Genomic DNA, 20,937 nt, shown 5'->3' with positions numbered 1-20,937 from the left:
GATTTGGGTGATTATTATTAGTTTTGGGACTTATTTTGACCATTTTTATTGATCAAGTACATACGTACTTTTAAAAAAAGCATAAATCGCCAAAAACAGTCAATTTTGAATTTTCAAAAATTCGCCAAAAATCGAAAAATGAACTTGGGCAGCTGAAAATTTGGTTTTGGGGGTTTTAGACTATGCTCTTTCTAAAAATCGCGGTCCTGTTCAAATCGGAGTGTGACACCTCAAGAGGTTCCGGGTCCCCTCGTGTGCTCAAAATTCGGTAGGATGGAGGTCTTTCAGAAACTAATAAACTGTAAAAAGTTTTTTAGCGGGGTTCAAAGGGCCAAGTTCAAAATGATGGTTCCAAAATTTTCCAAAAATGACACCCCCCCCCCCCCAATGACGAAAATGGGAAAATCATCTCGCATAACTTTTATACCCATTTAAACATATGTACATTTTTCACACAAACAAAGTCTTTGAAAATATGTAATACTCAGTCAGTGATTCCTAAAATAATTTTTTATTCGCAACTTTGGGAACCCGTGGTGCTCATAAAAAATGATAATTTTGAGTTAAATAACCACGGATTCGTATTAGCGACATTATTACTACAACATTTTAAGAGTGGTCGAGTCGATAATTGTCTGGTGCCAAAAAATGACTTTATCGGGACTCCTGATCCTTTGAATTTGAACAGACATTCAGTAGGATATTCTGCATAAAATGAAAATGATTCATAAAAGCAGTAAAACAACTTTCTTCTAGAGACTTTCTCATCAACAACTAAGATTTGAGATGCAATTTTGAATAAATCGCGAAAAAAATACTTCACAGAAAAGTTATCAAAGAATGGAATTTTACTCCAAAAACTCGGAATAGAAATAATTTTCGAAAACTATTCGAATTATTAAATCAGTTTCATACAGCCGACGTAAATCTTGCCAATTCCATCAAATGCAGCATCAGCATCTTCAAAAGAGAAAAATTTCCAAGAAAGATGGCTCCATCTTTGAACTACTCGTATACATGCATTCAACAAATATGTATTACCAGGAAGTCGGCGACGACGGAGGCCAACTATACACACAAAACCTACAAATACCAAAAGATATTCGTACACACGACGATACTCGTGCAGATGACATGACCGAGTAGGTAAGGTACTTTGGAGTAAAAAAAGGAGAGAAAAAAAGACAGCCGATGACGACGTCGTCGGCGGTGGCACCGGGGTAAGTCGTACGTCTACGTACATCAGTCATCACCGAATGAGCTAGGCATCTGTTAACGATATGTACCAAATAGGTACTCTACATGCTGCGTACAGCTACACGCCTTTGCTCCTCTACTACATACGTCTCCGGGGATCTCGAAATACGCGGAAATTTACTATAAAATAGTTCCTAGAGTAGAGTGTGTAAAGCTCCATTCCATATAGTGGGTTTCTACTCCATATTATATTTTTTTGGTTTCTTTTTCTTCTTTCAATCCGCGTCTGGTACTCTTCCTTCAGCTGACTATGAGAGTTGGGCCGGCCACGAAAGGGAACATGTAGTACGTACGTACTACGACTACGAGCTCGCCTACGCAATTTAGTAAATATTTTACTACGAACGAGTTACATGTACGTCGCCACGGCGCGATGGTATCGTTTCTCTCTGTCTTTGGCTCATTTTATCTCTGTTTTTTCATGTGTACTGGTTCGTTACGAAAATAGCAATTGACTCTTTCAGAATGAATGTACGTGGTGTAACGTGCTGTAGTATTATAACTCTTCTTGTACTCGTATACTATACACGCAGGAGGGGTTACGGGCAATGATTCTACTAGATTTGAACGTATACACACTATTTGTAATACGGTAGTATAGTGCGGCGGCAAAATGCGTAGGTAGTTGTATTATACCACACTACCATACACCAGAAAGCCAGGGCAGCATGAGCACAGATGAGCGCACATGGTAATCGATTAGGATTAGTATAGTGAAACGTAGGTATAGTTACTACGCGTATTCGGCTTATTCGGTATTCGTATTCGCGTCCGTGTAGCCTCACCTCGGGCTGATGACGGTGAAATTTTTGCATTTTAAGTAGCCTGAGCCGGGTACATGAGATTTTGCGCCATATGGCGACGTGTTACAAAAATCTAGCGCCTGTAGAGACATCTCGATTAGGTTCCAACATCAGATAGATAGGATACAAAATACAGCAGGCGTAGAAAGTGATCTTTGAAATAGGCCTAATCGTACACGTAGAGACTACAGGTGGAGAACCAGAGTTGCCTAATCCAAAAGTTGCAAATTGAAGATTCAGTACATCAACTTTTGCTTTCGACAGTATATAGAATGCTTGTACCAACAGAAGCTAATTTAGGAAAAATCACAAGGAGCCGTGTCGTTTCAAAATTGGATAAAAATTGCAAAATCAACTTACACGTAGAAAAATACTGCAAATTATTGCGTCAAACTCAAGATACATAGACGTACATTTAAAATTGGAAAAATTGAACGAGATTAAAAATTCACTAAAAATTGGGAAATTATACCAAAATCTCATAAAAATTCATTTAAAATTAAAAAGCACCCAAAATTCATTTTTTGAGCCTTACTTGGAATCCAAAAAATAATTTTTAAAATTACCCAGAAATATATTCCAAAACGTCTAGAATTCGATTTTGAATCAGAACATGCTTCAAAACCGTCAAAAACTCTCTTCTCATCAAAAAATATTTTAAAAACATTTAAATTTAAAAAAAAAAATAAAATACATTCTAAAATTTTTTGAAAAACTATTTCAAAATTGAAAAATCATTTTGAAATAGCATCGAAAATGCTTAAAAACCTAGTAGAACAATATGATCTATTCACACCAAAATTTATTTTAAAAAAATCATTTAAAATTTTCAAAAAATATGTTTAGATTTGTAACTTAACCCTAAAATCACCGAAAACTCCCCTCAAAAATCAAAAAATAACCTCAAAATTAGAAATAAATTATCCAAAAATCTATTCCGATTTCAAAATTTAAAGAATCTTCCTTATAAACATCCACAACAAATCAAAAAAAAATTGTCTAAAAATCAATTTGAGGTAGAAAAAAATTCCGAGGAATCAATGCAATTCAAAGTGTGTAAATCATCTACAAATTGATCTCTTTGAAAAAAATCAGTTTCGAAATTATTAACCGAAGAATAGTTGAAAATTAATTCATTCAAAATCGAAAAATCAGCACAAAATTATTCAGAAATTGACTGAACATGCCAATATCGAAGCAAAATCATAATAAAATGTATTCAAGATTGAGAATTATTTCAAAATCACGCGAAATCACAATTGAAAATCCATCCAAATCTGAACAGATATCCCAAAACTGTCCTATAATTTACCTATTTAAAATATTGTAAAATGATCGAAAAATTGTCCAGTACTTCGAAAATAATGAAACGATTAACCAGAAGCCCATTCGGATTTAGAATTGCGAAATTTCATAAATAATCAATCATCCTAAAACCTTTCAAAAAAAAATTGATAGAAATCGCCCTAAAGTTTCAAATAATCACGTTATTATTTCAAATTTAAAAAAAAAATCCCCCAAAAATCATAATGCAATATTTATTACATTGCCAAGAAATCTACCTGCTGAAATTGGAAAAAATATCCCAAAATCATTCAGAAATTCATTCAAAGTTTGAAAATTTTTCCACAAATATGTTCTTTAAAAATCCATGAAAAATTCGAAAATTCTGCAAAAACTGATTCTCAAAATTATGTAGCAAAAATTTAAAAATCATTAATAAAAACTGCTTCAAGATATGGTCAAGTCACCAAACATTGAAAAATCATCCCAAAAACTTTTAAAAATTGATGAATTGATTGTCATTACTTACGATAAAATTGTCACAATTTTATTTAAAAAAAAAAAAAAAATGTTGAAACGAATTTTAGGCTTAAGATGATTGTTGTATTCAATTACTCCCTCCTCCCTCGCCAATCAATTAAACACCCACTCAACATCTCCTTCGACCCAAAAATTGAACAGAAAATCACTAAGACGAATACCGACCCCCCCCCTTTTAGTAAAAATTTAAAAATAAAACATGCAAAAATGGACGTTGTTTTGTTTTTTGGACCCATTATTTCGAAAATTTTCATAAAATCATCACACATCACGAACATTTTTCAAAAAATTACCTCTAATTTCGACATGTCGAATATCGAAGCAAAATCATAATAAAATGTATTCAAGGTTGGAAAATTATTAATTTCAAAATCACATGAAATTTCATGAACATCCATCCAAATCTGAACGGTTATCCCAAAACTGTCCTATAATTTACCTGTTTAAAATACCTATTTTAAAGTGATCAAAAAATTGTCTAGTATGTACTTCGAAAATAGTAAAATGATCAGCTAGAAGCCCATTCGGATTTAGAATTGCCAAATTTCATGAATAATCATCCTAAAACTTTTGAAAATTGATAGAAATCGCCCCAAAGTTTCAAATATTAAAAAAAAAAAAAATCATCAAAATCATCATGCAATTCTCCTCATTTCCAAGAAATCGACCTGGAATTGGAAATCACCAAAAATTGGAAAATCATTCCAAAAATGTTTAGAAATCGATGAATTAATTTTCATTACTTACTATAAAATTGCCATAATTTTATTTTAAAAAAATAAAAATGATAAAGAACTGGGAAAAATTTGAGGCCAAAAATGATTGTATTCCTTCATTTAACTACTCCCCCCACCCACCCTTCAACATTCAACACTCACTTAACATCATCTCTATCACGACTCGGATGGTACGTAAAATGACGTCATCGAAATAAAATACCCAACTACATAGATCGCTACTACCTGTCTGTGAAAATCTATGTTTTTCTCCAGAACTTCCAGAAGGAAGTAATCTTTATCGAAGAATTCGCCACTTCTCTAACGCCTCTGCACCTTCATCACCTTCTTCCTGCATTTGTGATGAAATATATCGACCATCGTACAGGTAGTTGAAACCCCTTGCAAAATACCCACCACCCGACCACCGACACCGCGAAGAAATAAATTCGACGTAATCTCGCTCAACGCCCGCAAATTTCTCAAATTCATTGAACCACATACGCTGGCAATCGCTCTCGTCGTCATGAAGTACCCTCTTACCGAGCTTTACAAGCTACGCCATCTTTTCTCTAGGGATCTGGTTCGACTCCAGGATAATCCAATTAAAATCTCGATATCATACATCAACGTTTAAACTGAATTACTAATAAAAATTAAGTTACCCTCAAAAGATTCGAGCTGATTAAACAAAATAGCAGGCGCATCAAAAACTAATGCAGTTTTATACCTATAGGTAAGGTATACGTATAAGCACTTCGATCGTATGACATTAGTAAATTGATTGCTCGTAGTTATTAAAATAATACATCATATCTACACTCTAATGAAACTTTAAAAACAACTTACCATTTCTAATTGGAAAAAAACTTCTTAGATAAGCTGAATATCCAGGCCATTCGATTCGGCAATATAGAATACGTAACCTGAAAAAGAAAAAAAAAAATCAACAAAAATGTCACGATTCATCAAATCACTAATTTAAAACATGGGTCGAAGAATTCAATTCTCTTTGTACTATTTTCAATAGTATAAGTTGAGTTCATTCTGCATCGTCGACGAAAAAAGTGTTATTTTTCTACATAATATTTTGTAATTCTCGTAAGACTATACGGTACACCCAGTCCCACATTATTAAAACTTATCATCGCCGAGTACATTGACAGGTCATCATTATCACCAATCGCCATACAATGTACGAGTATATTAATTTATAAATTCGTAATTCAAGCAAATTTTTATTACACATCTTACACATACATCTCATATCGACACAATCAATCATATCGTGTTACAATTTGAACGAGTATGAGAATAGGTGTACAATACAAATAGTCACACATCTTTGGTATCGTTATAGTGTTGTCAAAGATGCCATAAAAGGTATATAAGAATACGCCAGCGTTTTTTTCCCTTTTCAACGACGCGACGCCAGGCTGGGCTGACAAACAAAACGGTGACGCACGTGCCATGTCATTCATTTTAGAAGGCAATTTTTGGGAAACCGAATAAGCCACTTTATGGTTATAAATAATTTTACAACGTGTTTATGTGCTTTGTTTTTTCTTTTTCGACTAAAGTTGTTTCTAATTCGATTAACAGTTTTATGAGCGAAAGAGAAATCCGATTGAAAACTTTAAGTTGGATAATGTGCCTTCACATTCACAGCTCAGTGGCTCACTGATAATTTTGTCCGTCTAAAATGGCTAAAACGATCGCCATGGCCATAATGACGTACATATTTTTATACTATTTTTAACAATGTGGTCATTTTCAATGATATTGTTGTAGCAAAACTTTCATTCATGCGTATTTTCCACTAAAATGCCAACAAAATGCGTCATTTCGAATAAATACAGGTTTCTTCAACTTCAATGGATTTTTTCAACAGTGGGTAGGTAACAAAGATAGGTATCATGCTAATTCGATGTTTTTGAATTTTTTAAAGATTTGAAAAGTCAGTTGATTTGAGATCATATAAAAACTACTCGCATGAAATTAAAAAATTAATTAAACTAAAATTTTCATCCAAAATTCGAAAATTGAATCGCAATAGCTGAAAGTTGAATACATTTCAAGAGAATGCAATCAAAATCAGAGAACCATGAAAAAATCTATCAAAAATCGTTTAGGAATCGTCACAATTTCAATCAGAAATCGAAATTGAAAGATCATCGCAATAAATCGTGAGAATGTAACTCAATAAAAATGACTACCCTATAAATGCAGTAGATGAATTGCAAAAATAATTTTCAAATCAAAGAAAATTGATACAAAATCAAGCAAAAATCAGTCAAAAAAATTATAAAATTGACAGAAAATTACGACGAATTTTAATTCAATGAAAAATCTTTTAGAATACTTGTTTAAGACTCTTTTAAAAATTCGTCTCAAAATTTGTTTCCAAATCTCGAGAAAATTCGTCCAAAATTAATGAAAAATTCAAAAATTCTCATCAAATATATATGAGAGGGGTTTTGCGATAAGGGCCCTTGTGGTGATATTTCGATTTTTTCAGGAGAGAGAAAACATCGAATTGCTTCGATTTTTTCGATTTTTTTTTTTTTTTGATTTTTGGGTGCAGTGTTGTCTTGCGCATAGGTTGGATGGGAAATTTTGACGAAATTCGTTCATCATCGCCTGACATCCGTGATTTAGAAAAGGGACCTTGTGGTGAACAGCCGAATTTACACAACGTTACAGACTACCCCGCAAAAAAATAACGAGAAATTTGGATTCGCCATGAAATTTTACGTAGGTAACAACAATAAAATAATTTTTCCATCGACCTTTTTTTTTTTTTTTTTTTAAATCAAAAACAAACAAATTACTTTGTTTTTCGATTTCCCAAAAATGTGAGTTTTTGAGTATTCATGTTCAAGTGATTTTTAAACGAGAAGTTGATGAGATAGGCGAAATCTGATTGCACCATTCGATTTCTCGTGAAAAAGTAAGCCGGAATCGTCAATAATAAAAAAAAAAACATCGAATCACCACAAGGACCCATATCGCAAAACGCCTCTCATATAGATTTAAACTAATAGTCATTGTGGTGCCCGTTTTAAGTATACGTAGTCATTGTGGTGCCCGGTTTTGGGCTTGTGGCGCCCAAATCGGGCACCACAAGGTCTTTTTATATAAAACGATGTAGAATTTCATGAAATGCACTCTAAGGTGAAAAAAAAATTTTTGAGGCAGGCACCACAAGTACCAAGTTTATATAACGGGCACCACTATGACTAAAAACCCTAAAAAAAATAAACTGCTCCAAAACACCTTTATCATACATATATATATGATCCTCTATGTACGCGGGCACCACAATTACCATAAAAGACCCGGGCACCACAAGGTACTAGGTACGTGTATTTATATATATATTTTTTTTTTTTGAAAAAATGTTCATCAGTTCATCCCAAATCCTTTTTTAGAAAATAATTATTGTGAACTACCTACTTAAATTTATTCGAGATATTAAGTACAATGATTTAATTTAAGATGTATATTTACTGATATCAAGTCACTTATGTATCTAATACCTTGTGACTGTTTAAACAATATATTAAAAAAAAAAAAAAAAAATTAAATTAAAAAGCTCCTAAATTAAGAAAAAATTTATTCAACCTGATCAGAAATTGTTTTAAAATCCACTTGAGATTAAAAAATTGCCCTAGTATTGCGCAAAAATACCCAATTAATCAAAAATTCACTCAAAATTGACACAAGAAAATTCTTTAAATACTCAAAATGAAACTAAAAAAGGCTGTTCAATTGAGAAAAACCCTTCGGAAAATCATCATCACAAAATCAATTCGTTATAAATTAGAAAATTATGCAAAAATTCAAGTACAACTTCAACTTGACTTCTTGACAGGAATTTTTGTGTATAAGTTTTCAAAGATCTGACCAAACGTTGGAAAGTTGTTTTTTAAAGTTTGGCTTTTTGGCAATTCATCAACTTTTTTCGAGTTCGAGAAAGTCTTAATATTTAATCTTAACCATAACATGTCTGAAATTATAATTTTTTTTTCAGTTTTTTTTTCAGGACTTATATCGTAATTTTTTTCAACTTCTTAAAACTCAGACAAAATATTGTAAGATTAGATGCAGATCAGCGTTATCCGAACCAAATCAGGACAAGAAACCCCCCCTCCCCTCATCACCACACCCCCCCCCCAAAAAAAAAGGTCTACGTAGAGGACAAAATTGTTTGAATATTTAAAAGAAGTAATATTGGAGAATCATCTTGATTTTCGACAATTTTATAAGCAACGACAAGTAAATTAAATCACTCAAAAAAGTGTCCGAAAATCCAAAAAAAAAAAAAAAAGTAAAAAAAAACAATATTTAGGCTACAGAAATCAAAATCTATCAAAAATACCTAAAATTTTAAACAAATCCGATAAAAATCAGAAAACCATCAAAATATCAAAAACTATCCATAAAATACATAAAAATGGAAAATTAAAAAGGAGTCCATCAAAAATAATTAGAAAATAAAACAGAAAATCAATTTAAAATCAAAGCAGTATCGTCTTAAAATCATCTGGCGACCCAAAAGTCATTAATTTAAAGTCATAAAAAATCCACTAGAAATCAAAAAATTATGAAGAAACCCATCAAAAGTCGTTGAAAAATGAGATAGAAAATCGTTTCAAAGTCTCATGAAAACCTGTTCAAAATTTAAAAAATGAAAAAAAAACTGTAAAAAATTCTAAATAAAATAATCAGAAAATTGCTTAAAAATCAATTTTAGATCTAAAAAATTATATCAAAATCATTATTTAGAGGAAAAGGTTGAAAAATTTGAAAATCAATCAAACATTTTGAACATCACTCCTTCCTCTCTTTTTTACAAAAAAATCCTAGTTTGCAGGAAAATAGCGTGGAAATCAATTTTGATAAAAAAAAATTGATAGAAAATTGAAAAATTCACGAATAAAATCATAAAATTACTAGAAAATTATAAAGGGTCGTTGAAAAATCGCTATGAAATCATCACAAACTTTATGCATCATTGTAGAGAAACCTACCTACTAAAAATCTGAAAAATCATCGAAGAATCATGAAAAATCCATAAAAAATCGTCAAGAAATTGCACAAAAATTAATTTTGGATTAATGAACATTCTAAAATCATCAGGAAATACATTCCAAGTCCGAATTTTCACCCAAAATTGTGAGAAAAAAAATCCATAAATAATCTGAGCATAATATTCAAAAGTAAAAAATCAACGTGAAATCCTTATAAATTCCATAAGTTAGTACAGTTGATTGACCTTGGCAAATTGAATTAGTACCTACAGGTAGAGATACGATAATCAAAAATATTCTCTTCATCTCGGAACAACCTGTCTCATCACAGCACTTATCGTTAGCACATATCAAGCTTGCACAGCTAAACTAATTGCAATTCCATAAACCATATTCCATAGACTAAAACTCTGACGCTAGTATTCTCAAACGATCACCTCTATAATCTTCTTTCAGCACAAGATACAGTCACAATTTGGCGACTCTCGACTAAGCTTCGATTACTAGGTCAACGTACACACTACACACATCTTCCTAATGGTGGCTGTTGTTGCCGACAAATCAAACACAAATACCAATAATGTCAACGAAATATTCGCCTATAATCCGGGATCACCATTAATAAACCGGTCCATAGGCGCCATACCGCATTAATACACGAAGCTATTCTCTCTATATATGTATCTCTAATTCTCTATACCCATCTTCTCGTATTCCAGCATATAAGATACATAAGTTATTCGCTAATAACACGTCGAGCCTAAAGTGATGGCGGTATCTTGCGCTATGTCTGTCGTTGTCGTATCATCGTCGACACTTTATGCACATTTACACTATACAGTGTGTTTCTCTAGTTTACGTGAATAGTATTTCTATCAAACAAATTATACCGCTTTATCGAGCATACCTAATGAAATTTATGTACTTGTTTTTACTCGTTATACTCGAATATACCAACAACGCCGAGCTGGTTTCTTCTTTTCGTCGTCTCGATCTATATTTATAATCGAGCTTTTACAATATTTATTCAACGTATAGATGATCGTGAAATTTCCCTATGGGCCATTTTTTTCAAGGACGAACGAATTAGAATATCAAAGACTAGCACCTATGTAGTTCTCGAATTTCTACCAAATTACTCATCGATTAATTACTAAATACGCAATTGAACAAATATATAGATAAAGGTTATTTCGTATTTTTTAATCAATTTTTCCGATGTCAAAAAAAATCATGACGAGGATAAAAGTTATTTTTTATTGCACCATTTTTGTGTAGCTCATACAAAGAAAAAACCAAATAAGATAAGTGGAAAAGAAAAATGGCGCTTCTTCTACATCTCTATGAAGATTTTTTATCACATCCTGTCGCTTCTCTTTCATTTTTCCATTAGTAGCTTGTTTTCGTTATCCATAATAATTCCGAATTTATAAACTATGATAACATACATTGTATGGTGATACATGTATTTTACTTTTTGAGTTTCAAGAATTATTCAGCCAGCTCAGCAATCCGGAAATAATTTTTGGTAATCTAAAATAGCGAACAAATACCAATGAAGATTGATAAACAAGATTGGATGTGGAAATACACGAGCGTACAAATCCCTTATTTTATTTATACCTACACGATGACTTTCACCCTTATACACAAAGTTGTCTACGATTTAATTAAACCCCACGCGAATAAGAAATTTTGTAATCGAATTAGGATAATTATAGCAGCACTCTACGAAGCACTGTAACATCAAAAGTTTATGAAATACGATGTTCTCTCAAGGCAGTGGAATTCGATTTAAAAATAAATTGGATTTCGGTTTTGTGAATTAGGCTGTTAAGACGATGAATGAAGAGAATTTTTTTTAGACAATTGCTGCAAAAATAAATTTTATAAACAGAGCTTCTACCTTCTAGTTATTCCAAGTCCAACTACGTACCTATGAATAGGTTTGAATGGACGTGTTACAATTCCCAATGAAATTTCAATCTAAAAAGATGAGGAGAAAAAAGAAATCCACAAAGTAGTCAACAATTTTCTCGACCTTTGAATATGAAAATAATTCAAAAATGACCAAAAACGAAAAAAATACTGACTTAACTGAAGTGAAATTTTATGAAAATTGCAAATTTGGTCCTTCCAGAGCGATTTCTGGAGGCTCCAGAATAGCTCAAAATTGAAAATTGTTGATATAAGTAAGGGAGTTGAATTGAAGGAATTATTCACAATGTTTAGTTCACTTTGCACAAAAAAATTTCGTATTTCGTGAAAACAATTGGAAAATTGACCTGAAAGGATTTTTGATGAATTTCCAAATATTTTAAAAATTCAAAAATGAACTCTAGCACTTGAAATGATTTTGATGAAAGAGATTTTAGTACATTATTCCAATTTAGATTTGTTTCGTTTGAATTGGAGAATGTGAGTTCAAAGGTTTCCTTATGTAAATCTGGATATTGCACTAAAATTTAGTTCATTTTAATTTTTTTGAAGGCTCTCAATTTTTCTCATAAAATCAGTTTTCTGTGACGAAAACCAGAAATTCTATGTATTTTCAGTCTATTCAGTCTATCAGGATAAAGATCGATGAGAAGAGTGAAGGAAATAGGTACACGTTTCAAAGCTCCTACTTAATTTTAATGTCAAAAAAAAAAAAAAAGGTGACTTCAGTAACAACCAAACCTAAAGAAATACAAAACATAAGCAAAAAATGTTAATGCAGGAAATTTTATTTTTAAAACTCGATCGAGACTTTGACAATTTTTGCGAAAAGCAGGACTTTTTGGAAATTATCGACAAAAAAGTGACATATGGTTTCAATTTTATCCAAAAAGAAGACAACTTTTTTCTTGACTTTTTAGTAAAAATGAAGGTTTTAAGACATGTTGTGGGCAAAAAAGTGAGAATTTTTGGCAATTTTCAACAAACGGGTAATTTTTAGTAAAAAGCAAGGCTGACAATTCAGCAAAAAACAAAACTTTTCAAGATAAAAGTGAACATTTTCAGCAGTTTTTCAAAATATTCAAGATTTATACAAATTTTATGACAAAAGGCAGAGTTTTTCAGCAACTTTTAGCGAAAAAATGAGACTTCAGGCTGATTTTTTTAGAAATAAATGAATTTTTTTTACTAACTTAAGACAAAATTAAGACTTTAAAATTTTAACAAAATACAGCTCAGGTCTCTTATGTAAATACAAATAGTTTTAAAAATTTTTGTCCAAGAATGAGTGCTTTTTGCAATTTTTGGCCAAGGGCAAAGCTTTGCCAATTTCGAAAATAGACGGGGCTTTTTAAAAATTTCTAAAAAAAAGCAAAATTTTTAGGGTATTTATAAATAAATTTTTGGAATTTTTTGCAAAAAAAAAAAGGACAATTTTAAGTACTTTTTGATAAAAACCGGAGACTTTTGCTAAAAAAAGTGAGGCTTTTTTTGAATTTTTAAGCAAAAAGCATGACGAGCAAGTTTTTTGACATTTCTGACAGAAAAGCGAGGATTTTCAGCAATTTTTACAACAAGGTAAAAGGGAAACTTTTCGAAACTTTTTTGCTAAAAAGCGACAATTTTCAGCAATTTTGAAATAAAACGAGATTTTTAATTTTTTTTTAAAAAGAAATTAGTTCAAGATTTGGAAAAAATTTAATAAATAAAAATTTCAAAAGGTAATTAAGTACAACCAAAATTTTGAAAAAGCGACAAAATATCACCTTTAGTTTTGGCACTCCTGGCGCGCAATTTTTTCGACTTCACTCTCGTAATTTTACATCAATAAAGGCTTCGTCAACGAAAATTTTCAAAATTTAAAATTTTGTCGGGATGCTACGTCAATGAAAATTTTCAAAATTTAAAATTTTGTCGGGATATCTGCAAAAAAAAGTCCTTAAAAAATTACTCTGTCATCAAAGTGAGACCAGAAAAGTTGATTTGAGAAGTTCGGGAGGTCCTTCTGTGAGACAGTAATAGACTTAATGTGTCGATAAGATGCAGCTTGAAAATTTGGGCATTTCGATGATGCATCTACTCCACTTAAATCTAACCTTGAATAAAATTAAATCGATGATTTCTTCATCCCTCATCCTGATGACCATTGAACTATGTCTGATGCTGAAAATTTTGGAACGACTGAAATAAAACATTATTCGTCAAGCACAAATTCGCAAAAATTACTCACTACTCCCTCTTTTAGGCTCTTACATTCGATTTTACTTACAAGTATTTTGACTAATTTCAATCCTGAATTTTTAGATCGTCCCATATCATTGTAATTGAATTCGATTGAAAATTTCTAATTGTTACTCGAATGATTTTTAATTTCTACTCCAATGAAAAATTACATCAATCATTCCTGCATTCAACACTGATACCTATCTCTGAATCACTTGTCTCAGAATTTCTCACTCTCACGTCTCACCGCACAAACCACACCACAGAGCAAGTTCCTGTACACCATCGAATCGATCAAACTACACATCAGAACACATTCGATATCAATTAAATGACCACAGGACTGGTAACATTCTCTCCACTGTAATTCCATTCTCATCATTCCGAGCATTCATACCTTTATCACACGATTACTCATTCAGTCAGTCAGTCAGTCAGTCCACATTGATCTGCATTACATTGACGATTCGATTCGATTCGACTTTAATCGTACAACGCTCGACACTTCTGCTTTCATGAACCAATGATAATCACACGGAAAGCAAATCAATAAAGAATTAATCGTTACACTAATTGAATCTGATAAAATGATGAAGCACGAGAGAAGATGGGATGGGAAAATGACACGTTGTCGATTCTAATTAAAATTATTATTAGGAATTATAAACAGTACGAGAGTAATACGACGATCGTAGCAGACAATCTGCCTGCAGAAAGGTGAAAGAAGGAGAAGAGAAAAAAGGCATTAAATGATTCGAGAGCAAAAATAATACATTTACATAAGTAGGTATAAACCCGTTTGTTTGTTCAATTTATCGTATCTTGTATACATTATTAACCTTTATACGTATATTACGAATCGACCTTGGTTAAATGTCGAAACGAGAAGACACGAGCTCGTAAATTTTCGCTAAAAATCCTTTATTTTTTTTCTACCCTGCTCCAGACTTGATCCATTTGCCTGGCTTTTCAATCACTATACCCAGCTTTAGCCAATAAATCGATTTTTTCAATAAAAACCAGAAAGAAGACGAAAGAGGACAAGAGGAAATACGAAAGATGGACCTTTAACCTGCCATCATCATCATCATCTTCGAGCACATTCGAGTGCAACTGGTCAAACTTCTGAACAAGTTGAAAAATTGCACATGCAAATAAACGCGAACATATATTACGAGTATAACCGCAGACGCGTAATCAATTACATAAAAAAAATTATACGACCGCCATCGCCAACACCAGTACTTTACTTACATTTAAGTACACATATGAGTATGTGTATCGCGTAATTACAGTAATTTTTTTCTCTTTACGCCTTTTTTTCTCTCCTTCACTGTATGGAAGCTCGTTAAATCGTCATAAATACGGTGCAATTTTTAATACACAATAATAAACTCGTCTATTATGCTAACATTATTAGCGAAACATAACAACTGATAATACACGATCGCACGATCAGCCAACCAGCCTCGAACGTTTAAAAAGTTTCGCTTAATTAGGCTTTTTTGCGATCTGCAGTTTTTTTCCTTCGTTTGTTTCCCCTCTCCCTTCCCCCCACCCATCGAGTGCCTTTTTTTCTCCCTTTATTATTAAACTCGATTTACGAGCTATTTGTTTATGAATTGAGAACGCGCGCGTCCGCGTTCGTTTAATTATTTTATTACTATTTCTGATTATTGCTGCGTGCTGCACATTGGCATTATAATTGTAATGAAGAAAGAATAATAAAAAAAAAAAGAAAAAAGAAAAAGAATAAAAAAAGCACACACACTGTATGTACGTAGTATATTACCGAGCACAATTACTTCTTAATCGGAATTTCCTGATAATATAATTTTTCGTTCTTTTTTTAAATTCTTGGTAATTAGGTAATCATTTTTTTTCTCTTGTTATTTACTTTCGTTCGTTATCGTGCAATTTTTTTCTCGTAATTTTTCAATCTGTCTGGCGAAAGGCGACTTTTTCCAACTTTTACGCAAAATTAACGCAGGTGCATTAAGAATCGCGTTCTGAGAAAAATTGACAAGTGCAGAAATCAACGATTAGATAATTTAAATATAGATGGGAAGAGTGTGTAAGAAGGTGAGAAGTTTCGCGGGTCATGTTCAGATAAGCTTTTGAAACGAAATTAAAACTATTTTTTTTTCACATAAACTGCGTCATGGCTAATATAATTCGAAATTGGAAGAATTGTTCTAAAAGAAACTTGGATTACTCTCCTTCGAATGAAATTGCAAGCTTCTACAGGATATAAAGTCAAAACGAATCACCGAGAACGATTTTCATTTAACCTAGTTTCATGGTTAATTCGACTGAGAATATCTTTATTTTTTTGTTTTCAGACAACTCTGATAATGAAATAAGAAAATGAAAAATAAAACGAACAAAACCCCAAAACCGTTCGCGAACGAATGAATCATTCGAGAACGAATTGGAGCGATTCGGTGATTTAACCGAGTCTCAGATGGTTAATTTGACTGCGAATATTATTTTTTTGTTTTCAGATAACTTTGGTAATGAAATGAGAAATAAAAAATAAAACGAACAAAATCGTTCGCGAACGAATGAATCATCACGAACGAATCATTCGAGAACGAATCAGAGCGATTCAGTCGTTCACCAATGAATTTCAATTGAACTACACAAACACAATGCTAATAATGGTACAAAAACGCAAATGAACGACTCCTGAAAACAATGAATCGTTTAATCCATAATCGAATGATTCGCTGACGAAGACAAAAAGGAGAACTGATTCAATCGTTCAAGCTACCAAAATCATCTGACGGAGAACAACTGAGTTGGTCAGAGCTCAAATTCCAACATGATCAAATCAGACGTTCCCGAACGATTTTTCAACTTCTTTGGCTAATGATTCAGTTCAGTGATGACTACTGAAGAGTATTGCTTTTGAAGTTTTGAACGAATGACTTATTCTGAATTTCTGAATCATCAGGGTCAGTTGTGAATCAATTTAAGGATTTAACGATTTATAAGAGAACGACATCATCAATTTATGATTAAGACAATGGACAAAATGATTCAGTTGTTCACAAGTGATTTGAATGGTTTTTCATTTCCTGATTCCTGTCAACTTCGAAAATCAAAATACCTACCAAAAAATTACTCGTAGTTCAAAAACAAGTTCATCTCTTCTCAAAAAAAAATCATTTAAGAGATATTGGGCAAAACGAATCCGTCGTTCACAAGAGCTTCAATTGATTTTTTTCTGATCATTAAACAATAAATTAAATGTTCACAAATTCGTAATCTCGAATGAATCGTGACAGAGGAAATGATTCAGTCGTTCATTCAAATAATTTCTTTATGAACAAATAAAAGTTCTGATCAAGGCTTTCAATTTTCAAGATTCAAGAATGATTTCATTTCTTAAAATGAATCGTCCAAAGCAAAAAACAAAACGATTCAAAGATGTCCTCACGAGAACTTCAATTTTTGATTCAATCTTGAATTCAAATTCCAGCTAAGACGTTCAAAAATCCGAATAATTCGTTCACGAGGGACGAAGCTGTGAGCAAAACGATTCAATCATTCACAAAAGATTCAGTTGAGTTTTTCAAAAACAAATTTTAAATCAAATTACATGATAAGATTTTCAAATACCAGCACAGTCGTTCAATTGTTCGAAAATCAGAAACCGAGTGATTCAATCGTTCGCAAGAAAACGGGCAAAACAATTCAAATCTCTTCTCAGACAGGCAGTCGTGAACAACTTTCAAGTTTTAATCAAATATTCAAATGCTGACCAAGTCGTAAAAAAATGCGAATGATTCATTCGTTCGAGACACTGCGCAAAACGATGCAGTAACTCACAAACGATCAAAGTAATTTTTTCAGAAACAATAATTGATCAAATCAACATTCAAGTATTCAAATTTCAAGTTTTAACCAGGTCGTTCAAGAATTCGAGTGATTCATTCGTTCGCGAGACAATGGACAGAGTGATTCAATCATTCACAAACGATTGAAAATGATTTTTTTCTTGAATAAGCTTTCGATCAAATCTAAAATTCAAATTTTTGGTCAAGTCATTCAAAAATCCGAGTGATTTATTCGTTCGCGAGATGATGGGCAAAGTGATTCAATTATCACAATAAACGATTAAAAATGATTTTTTTTCTTGAATAATAAGCTTTTGATCAAATCAAATCAAAAATTCAAATTTTTAGTCAAGTCGTTCAAGAATCCGAGTGATTTATTCGTTCGCTAGATAATGGGCAAAATGATTCAATTATTCACAAACGATTCAAATGATTTTTTTTCATATAGTTAGCTCAAACCAAGACAAGGAAGTACATAATATTCAAATTCTGGCTAAGTCATCTTAAGAATCTGAACGAATCGTTCGTTCGCAAAACAATGGGCAAAATGATTCAGTAATTCACAATCATCGAAATCTGGAAATCATTCTCTCAAACAAAAACTACATTTAATGAAATTCCAGCCAAACTTGAGAGGTCAAAATGATCTGAATGATTCGTTCGCGAGGCGATGAGTAAAACAATTCAGTCATTCATGAACAATTCAAATGATTTGATTTCTTCATAAGCAATTCTTTATCAAGTTCCAAACACTGTTTAAGAAGAAATCCTCAATTTCGTTACAAAAAAATATACTAATTCATTTTGTCATTTTATCAATGGTTCATCAATTCATTCAATGCTCTAGAACACACACATGCAAGTAAACCATTCAACGATTCAAACTAAGTGCATCCAAAAATTAGTTCAATCACAAATCCAATTTCACTCATTTTGGCAAAAAAAAAAAATCATTCAGATTTTAACATCTCGTTACCAGTCTCAGTTTCATCAAAAAACACTACATGAGCATTTCAAATAACTCAATAGATACCAAAACAACCTGAAAAAAACTCCGCAAATGAAACACTTAATCTCACTCGCTCACATTATTGTCAACTATCTACCTACACTCAGAAAATTCAACGTTTCGCAAGGTCGAGGTTATTTCGAAAAATTCATCGTACTACAAAAAAAAATTTATACACACGTAAACATTATCTAATCACCGTCTTCCGTTTGACTGCAAAACGCAAATATGTCACTGAGTCATGACACAGTTGTCGAGTAGCGATATTGTAAAGCTCGTCAATTGTTTGATTACCATACACCAGAAAGGAAAAAAAAATGCAAACTCTTCCTAAACAGCGCAGACTTCGTAGTATGAAAAAAAATAAAATAATAATCCAACCAACCCAATTTCTCAACTCGTTTGCTATAATAATGGTGTAAATTGACTCGCGAGAAAAATAAAAATCACAACACTCGACCACTCTTAGGTTGAACTTCCGCTCTTACTCAAAATTTCCGCCATTTCGTCAGAACTTCACATTTTGTATTCGTATATGTACTTGACGATAGTCGTAGGTCAAACTATAGGCGAAGGAGAAGAGATGAAAAAAAGAAAAACCGTAACCCATCGCATCGTCTCTCGTCGCATCGTACTCACCATTACTCGAACCTCCTCTTCTTCACTTCGCTGCCTCCGTAGTCAAGATATTTACGCACCTGACAAACCAGAAATACTACCAGATTCGTTATGGCCCGAACAGTATACAGTGAGATGTCGTTATGAGTTATTTCAAGGACGAGTAGATGCCAGCTACACACACACACACAACCATCAAAAAATATTATACCCTCTTTTTACCATCTTCTAAAACCTCACTTCGTCGAATCACGATGTCGAAAATCCCAAAGCTAGAGCTTTTCACAACCTCAACAAATCCCAGGTCTCGAATACCAAAGGAAAAATATAAACCCAGCAGTGATAATTTTCAGTATTTTCAATCCACCTACCTACCTTTCCCATTATACGAGTAAAAAGCACAAGCACAATGAAGAGCAAATTCAAATCTCGTCTTCGTCGTTCATTATAATACCGTTCTCGTAATTTCGGGAAATATTTCCCAGCCTACCTCCTCACTCCTCATCATAGTCGCAAAAACGCCATCCGCAAAGAAATTGATCGCTAATTCATTCGTGCTGCGGTGCGAAAAACTCGAACGATGAAAAAACGATGTTATTTTCCACCAGGAAATGAGCTTTTCCTCGAATAAGTTTTTCAACGTTTCTTCATGTAGCACCGCTACCCTTATCTTCTACCACTCTACGCCGCAAATTTCGACGAACAAAGCATTGTAAAATTCACTACGTGCGGCAAAAAAGACCAATTAGATGGAGAAAAACATTCGATTTCGATTATGATGGCTGCGTAATCAAGTGTTCTGCGGATAACTATTACCCCTCCCCTCCTTCTCCCACTGCAACCTGAAAGCAAATGAAAATAATTTCTCGAGAAAATGGTGAGCTGGAAATTGAATGAGCTACTACTTCGAAATGCTCAAAAATGAAAATTTCAAGGATTTGTCCTAACATAGTCTTATCTTTCGAAGGTAACAAAAATGATCTTCAATCAATGGTGTTTGCGAGTAAAACTTTTGCTACACATTTGGCATGAAAACGGTTCCACATCGGAATGTACTCGTAGTTTCAGGTGTGTAATGAGATTCTGTTTATATGGTTAAAAATTTTCCTACACAAACAGCGCATTAAAAACGAGCTCCTTCCACATGTACGCGTTCGTGCACCAATTTATTGAAATTGTACACCCTATCGGCCTATCTCCTTGAATTTTTCTCAACCTTTGAAGACGAATGATGAGCTAAGGGTCTGGTCTATAGTAAAATGGTCTCCATCAAAATTGAAGAAATTATACTCGTAGGAGTGGATTCGAGCTTATATTTCTGCTTCAACTGTGTAGGCTTTTCTTCATCCACAGCAATCCATTGTTCCACACTAAAAAACGTTCATTTTTGAAAGCCTCTTTTTTCACAGGAAGTTTGCAGAAAACTAAAATCATTAGGCCCAAACTGTCATAGGCAAAATTGTAACTCTCATTCGGAAACTTCCAATGTACGACATCCGGTTGCTCCCCTCTGCGTCGCCCTTCCTACCCTTAGAACCTTTTAGCTATGATCTTTTTTGTACATCTTTGATGAGTTAGTTGTAATATATACGTGAATGTTTCTCTTTTCTCCCTAACGGAACACGTGACACATTCAAACATACAAAATATTTACGAGAAAACGTCAAAAATGAC

At 32.8% G+C, this 20,937-nt stretch overlaps 1 protein-coding gene across 2 annotated transcripts in view; it reads right to left on the bottom strand.

Moving 5' to 3' along the window:
* The window catches only part of LOC135848103 (uncharacterized), a 145,583-nt gene that overhangs the window by 82,404 nt on the left and 42,242 nt on the right, over nt 1-20,937 (bottom strand). For both annotated transcript variants that reach the window (XM_065367887.1, XM_065367886.1), the window contains one exon: nt 5,450-5,526. The gene's annotated coding sequence lies outside the window, so the exon portion shown is untranslated. The remainder of the gene's footprint in view (nt 1-5,449; nt 5,527-20,937) is intronic.

The sequence above is a fragment of the Planococcus citri genome, chromosome 5 (assembly GCF_950023065.1).
Source record: "Planococcus citri chromosome 5, ihPlaCitr1.1, whole genome shotgun sequence".
NCBI classification, from domain to species: Eukaryota; Metazoa; Arthropoda; class Insecta; order Hemiptera; family Pseudococcidae; genus Planococcus; species Planococcus citri.
The sequence above is the reverse complement of the archived record's forward strand: the minus strand, read 5'-3'. Positions and strand labels throughout refer to the sequence as shown.